This window comes from Perca flavescens, chromosome 1, assembly GCF_004354835.1.
Source record: "Perca flavescens isolate YP-PL-M2 chromosome 1, PFLA_1.0, whole genome shotgun sequence".
Classification (NCBI taxonomy): Eukaryota; Metazoa; Chordata; class Actinopteri; order Perciformes; family Percidae; genus Perca; species Perca flavescens.
In genome coordinates this window covers 15,026,802-15,033,547 of record NC_041331.1, presented here as the reverse complement: position 1 = coordinate 15,033,547, position 6,746 = coordinate 15,026,802, and positions in this window count along the sequence as shown.

Sequence of the window (6,746 nt, the reverse complement as noted above, 5' to 3'; positions counted from 1 at the left end):
TTATTGATAACTAACATGCTAGTTAACATTAGTAATTAAACCTAAACAGCTAATGTAAGTCGAAACTGCCTGCGAGCTTCTCCTGTACTATACGGTAATTCCTCTACTGTGGTGTTGAAGTTAAAAAGTTAAAACCCGGCTATTGTTTTGAAAACAATGTACTTGCTAGATCTAATCAAATACACTAATCAGCATTTGACTGCCTCACCCAACCTCTAGCTTCTAAAGAATTAATTAGGTCATGGCTGTTATTTAGCATACTGTAGGAGACTCATTGTCCCCACAGAAAAGGTAACTGTTGTCTCTTTTTGGGGGAGCCATCCCCTGTTGAGCCAGACGTGATTAAGACAAAGAACGAGTATTGCTGTAGTTTGGAAACAATTGACACCGTCTCGGTAAGATCCTGTGACCGGGTGTAGCCTCAAGACACTGATTGGGAACATACACCTTTTCTTTTGAGAGACATCTGACCAATAGGGGAAGATTTCATTTGAGGAACCACCCAGATGTAGGGGAATAAATGTGTGATCTGGGGAATGTCTCAGGACTTCAATCTGTGACCCCGCAAGGGAAGCAGTTGGAGTCCGCTGTTTACAGTGTATTTGTTTGTCATGTCACATGACTGTTTTTATGTGACTCCGCAAGGAGAGCATGAGATCAGTCCGCTGTCAGCTACAGTGTAACATTTGTGTTTTGACTGTTGTTTTCACAGTGTTGTTTTATTAAACCTTTTAGTTAACTTTAAATTCCCCCAGCCTCTCCTTCCTCCTCCAGAAATCAGAACGAACACGTCTTTTAGAGATTTCTTAACATGCGACAGTAAGTCACTTGGTTATGACACAATCATTAGCCTATTTTTATAAAAGCGTCTGCTACGGAGCCATAACGTGAGATACAAGGTAATCGAGCCTTTTATACATTGTTGTGTTTCTTTAGAAATAAACAATGGACAAATAGAGTCTTTAAATGCTTCAGATGTAAAGTTATTCGCTGTCAAGTGACGTAAAAAAACAAATGGCGGTCAGTGGAATGCTAACAGGAGGTGAAACCTTTGTAGCAACAAAATGGCGCCATCGAAGGTTCGAGTTCTGAAGCAAAGCTTACCCCCTTGGTTGCTCTGGACGGAGACCATGGCCAGCTTACTGCGCAGCCTCTAACTGAGAGAATGTGACGTGAGCAACGTTTCTGAAAGTTGTAAGTCTTCTGGTGGCTGCGCTAAGAGAAATCTCAATCTTTCCCAATCTTACAGATACGGAGAGTGTAGGTATATGTAAGGAGATAACATGGGCACAGGCTAATTACTGCTAACTGAAATGCTAGTTAACATTAGTAATTAAACCTAAACAGCTCATGTAAGTTGAAACTGCCTGCAAGCTTATCCTGTAATATACGGTAATTCCTCTACTATGTGACACAATCGGTAGCCTATTTTTACAAAAACGTCTGCAATGGAGCCATAACGTGAGGTACAAGGTAATGAAGCCTTTTATACATTGTCGTGTTTCTTTAGAACTAAACAACTGACAAATGGAGTCTTTAAACGCTTCAGATGTAAAGTTATTTGCAGTCAAGTGACGTAAAAAAAAAATGGCGGTCAGTGGAATGCTAACAGGAGGTGATGGCTTTGTAGCAACAAAATGGCGCCATAGATGGCTCGAGTTCTGAAGCAAAGCTTACCCCCTTGACTGCACCCCATGGCCCAGAAAGACTTTTCACATAGACCAGTGTTTCTCAACCTCAACGGGGGCGGTACCGCCTTTTATCTATGTCAGTGTTTTTTTATTTTTTATTTATGTAGTAAAGAACTTATGTACATCGCCAGTATGTACACAAATAGTCAATACTAGAGGTACATATACAAAGAAAAATATATGTAGAAAATAAATAAAAAAGTAGAAAAGAAAAGTACAGTACATATTAGTGCTGCGTTCAGGCCACCTCGGAATAACAGGCACCGCCCCCCTGGTTACGTTGTTTTTCCGACTGGCAGCGTTCACATGGTCGGGATGAGTGTTCTTCTTCTTCTGTTATATTGGCGTTTGGCATAACAACTTTTTGCATGACTGCCACCAACGGTTGGCCATAGCCTAGAGCATCAGGTGGGTGAAAACATGGAGGCCACAATAACAGAAGATTCTCTGCTGTTTTCTTATGCGAGCATCCAAACAGCACATCGCCAGGTGTTTGTTTGTGTTATCTGCAGGACAAACAACGGGAAAAGACACGGATAATGTGTTGTTTTTTTATACATGGGCCTATTTATGAATCATTTTTGATAATTTTTGAATAATTAGTGCGGGGAACCACTAATAGCATCTGACCTAATGATCTCAGACTACGGGTGGGGGTATGTAGCTGTATCAAATCAGAGATGTAGAAAGGAACTTGACCGTGCAAGGCTCTGAAAGTAATGACCAGAATTTTAAATTGAATTCAATACTGGACTGGTAACCAGTGAAGTGCTGCTAAAACAGGCGTGATGTGTGCTCTTTTGTTAATGTGCATTAAAAGCCTTGCAGCAGAGTTCTGAACAGTCTGGAGACGATAAAGCTGATTCTTACTCAGACAAGTAAAAAGACTGTTACAGTAATCTAAGCATGAAGAAATGAAAGCATGAATGATCATCTCTAATTCATCCTTAGTGACAAGTGGTCTTAACTTAGAGATATTTCTCAGGTGGAAGAAACAGTTCCTAACTAATAATTTGGAGTGTTGATCCAACGACATAGCTGAGTCAAAAATCACACCTAAGCTCCTGAGACTCGGCTGGACAGACAAGCCTAAGTCCCCAATATGATGCTTTATCTCAGGGATACGACTTTCAGGGGCAATAATTAGAGTTTCTGTTTTTTCTGAGTTCAGAAGCAGAAAGTTGTCACATAACCACTGTTTGCTACTAAACAAACAGTTTATTAAAGATGACAGTTTGGAGAACTCAGTTTCCTTAAAAGAACAGTAAAGTTGGATATCATCTGCATAGAGATGGTACGATATGTCTCTAAATTGACAAATTATCTGTCCTAAAGGAAATATATACAAGAGGAACAGAATAGGTCCCAAGACAGACCCCTGAGGTACCCCACATGACAACTCTGCAGTTTCAGACAATATCTGATTAACATGAACACTAAAACGTCTACCAGAAAGGTAGGATGAGAACCATTTTAAAACTGATCCAGACATCCCAACCAGATCACGAAGTCTATTTATCATAATGGTATGATCGATAGTGTCAAATGCAGAAGAAAGGTCCAATAGGACCAAAACTGTAAAATCCTTTGAATCAGCTGACATCATAAGAGACTTTTAGAAGTGCAGTTTCCGTAGAATGCCTTTTACGGAAACCAAATGTATTATCGGTCCATACCCGCACTGTTTTTGTGTAATGCATTAAAATTGAAATCGGACAAGTGTTAGCTAAGCTTTATAAGACATTGGGGTAGATATTATATAAGTGGCATGACGAAGTTCAAACTGTAAATATACTATAGTTATTCCAAAAGTGTAGCTAGCTAGCTGCAATCGTTTCCCATTGTATTGAATGGGACATATAGCTAGCTACCTGCTCGTCCTAACAAGATGCCTCGTGTTCATAAAAATGCCTTAAAATCAAATCGGACACAACGGTTAGCTTTATAAGACATTGGGGTAGATGTTATATAAGTGGCGTGATGAAATTCAAATTGTAAATATTGAGAATGTGGAGATGACGTCACTACACAGCGCCCCGCCCCCTTCCACCATTTTGGGAGGATACCTGCCAGAACCGTTCATTGTTTGTGTTGGTAGCAGAGGAGGTTGTTGCAATTCCTCACTATTTTTAAATGCCTAGAAAACACTGCTTTGTAAAAATAAAAATGCTCCAGTGTCTCACACGATTGTCGTGGAAACCGTAGGAACCATTTGTTAAAGTTTTTTTGTTTCCCTACATGGAAAAGCATGAAGGAGAGCATGTCTCCAATGTGACAAGGAGACGTCGGATTTCTTGGGTGGTGTTGAAGTTAAAAAGTTAAAACCCGGCTTATGTTTTGAAAACAATGTTTAATGGGGCCTGCAGCTAAATTTGATCAAGTAACTACACTAATTAGCATTTGACTGCCTCACCCAAAACCTAGCTTCTAAAAAATGAATCAGGTCATGTCTGACATTTAGCATATGTAGAAGACTCATTATCCCCACAGGAAAGGTAACTATTGTTTCTGCTTTTGGGGAGCCACTCCCTGCAGGGCCAGACGTGATTAGACAGAATCGGCACTACCATGTGAAACGACCTTTGTCTGTGACCTGGGGTAAACCTAAAATCAGAGGTGTGTTTTTAATCAGAGACCCACAATTCCACAGGAATATAATTCGGAAACTGAGGTGATTTCGGCACTTCAATTTGTGACCCCGACCGGGGAAGCACGTTGAAGTCCGCTGTTTACAGCGTATTGTTTGTCATGTCACATGACTGTTCTTTTGTAACTCCGCAAGGAGAAGCATGAGATCAGTCCGCTGTCAGCTGCAGTGTTTTATGTTTTATGTTTGATTGTGTTTTGTCTTGTCGTTTTCATGCAGTTTCATTAAACCTTTTGCTTAACTTTCAATTCGACCCATGCCTCTCCTCCTTCCTCCAGAAATCAAAGAACACGTCTTTTAGAGAATTCTTAACAGATGGTGACCCCTCGACGTGGATTTTTGGAGGATTAAAGGAAAAAAGGCAAATTGAAAAACTGGAGTGCTGACTGACCTCTCTCACACACAGGGCCCGAAATGAAAAGGTGAGCCAGAACCTGTTTTTATCGAAAATCTGCAAATAGTTAATTTAGGAAGATTTAGGTGGGAGAGATCAACAGCGACAAACTCGTAAGTCTATTAAAATCTGAAAAAGTAATGATGAAGTAATACCCAATTGAGAACTCGTTGAGAACGATAAGTCAAAGGCAATGTACGTGATTGTGTGTGATTTGTATGTATAAGCTTAAAAAAGCCTGCACAGAAGGTCCATGGGAGTTTAAAAAAGCCTGCGAGGAAGGTCCATGGTTAAAGTGCACTAGAAGCCCACTCTTATGTGGCCAGGTTTAGAATCCTGTTAAATTTTTAACTAAAAAGACCTAAATGGGGCGACAGAATAAATTTCTGTGAGGAGCAGAGGCGGGAATAAGTCTTTTTAAGCCAGTTTTAACAAACTGTGAGATTGTGGAAACTGGTGTACCATCATCACGGTGACGACCGGGTGCTGTGTCCCAGATTAATGCTTCTCATTTCTTGCCTTTGTTGCCTAATGTTAGAAAAGCCTGCACAGAGGGTCAGAAGTTTTCCAAAGTATCTTGCCCTGTGAGTATTAATTTCTTTGAGGGCACGGAGGTAAATGCAATTTTCTTTCTGTGTTACTTAGTTAAAAAGAATAAATAAATAAATAAAAAACCTGCACGGAAGGTCAAAGGTTTTAGTCTCTGACCAAAGAATTTTTGGAAATTCTTTTGAGTGCACAAAAGCAAAATGCCGTTTTGTTGTTTTGTAGCTTAGTTTAATAAAACCTGCAACAGAAGGTATAAACCTACAAGGAATTAACGCCGTTTTGTTTAGGTGTAGCTTAGTTTAATAAAAACCTGCAACGGAAGGTAAAAACCTGCAACGGAAGGTAAAAACCTGCAACGGAAGGTTTGGTTCTGAGTCAAAAGACAGAATCGAGTTCACTAGAGTGGACATAGTCGGTGAAAATAGGAAACAATTAAATATAGGGTTGTACATAGCCTACTGTAAATATTTTGAAATAGAATTGTGTTGGGATTTGAGTCCGCGGTGATGTGTTGAAATTGTGTTGTGATAAGCTAGTGTAAATATGACGGAGTTTGCGGAAGGTGACTCCTGTGTTGGTTGTAACAGTAACTAACTCATTTTTGTATATAAGATTGGTTTGTGGACGTGTTGAGGTTGCGAGCGCAGTGTGGTTATAACTTCATTGTAAATAAGATTGGGTTGTTTAAATTGAGAGCGCGCAGCTCAGCGCTTGTGGACTAATTGTGGATATTTGTTTGTGTTGAATTGATAGCATTGATGATTCCATTCCATTTTGTTTCTGTTTTAATTTTGTCATTGTTTCATTTTTACAAAGTCAGGGATAGACGATTTAACATCATGGCAGAACCAGTCACGCTACAACACTACCCCATGCAGCACCAGAGACCGCACAAAAGAGGACAGTATATAGTTGGGTCATCTATAGAAGTTCCGTGACCGTGGAGAGGAAAGGTTTGTTTCTCACTGGATTTGTCATCTATGAAGGTTAAAAAAAGAAATTAGCTGGGGTGCCCCTCTCAAAAATGTGGGAAAAGTTTTTGGGAGCCCTATATCCAAAATGGCTGCCGTCAGCCTAGCTGGAAATTAACTTTTTAATGGTTTTGCCCACAGTACTGCATAATACATGGTTTCTGAGTCTATTTGGGTCAAGAAATTCATAAATGATAAAGATTTATTGATTTGACCTATTTTTGACCTTCAAATTCAAGATGGCCACCAATTTTTGGCTCTTTAAATGTCATTTTTTTCAAAATCGTCATAGAGCCTTAATATTAGGCTCAAATGAAAGCTCTGCTCATACTGAGTGCAGTCGTGGACAGTGTAGGAAAGCAAAATTAAAACATACACATATGTCATCAGATGTCTGGGTTGGAACCAATGAAAGAGAGGAGATTATTATGGCCCGAGCGCCGACAGCGGCGAAGGCCCTATTGAAACCGAAGGAATTATTATTATTTTCTGCA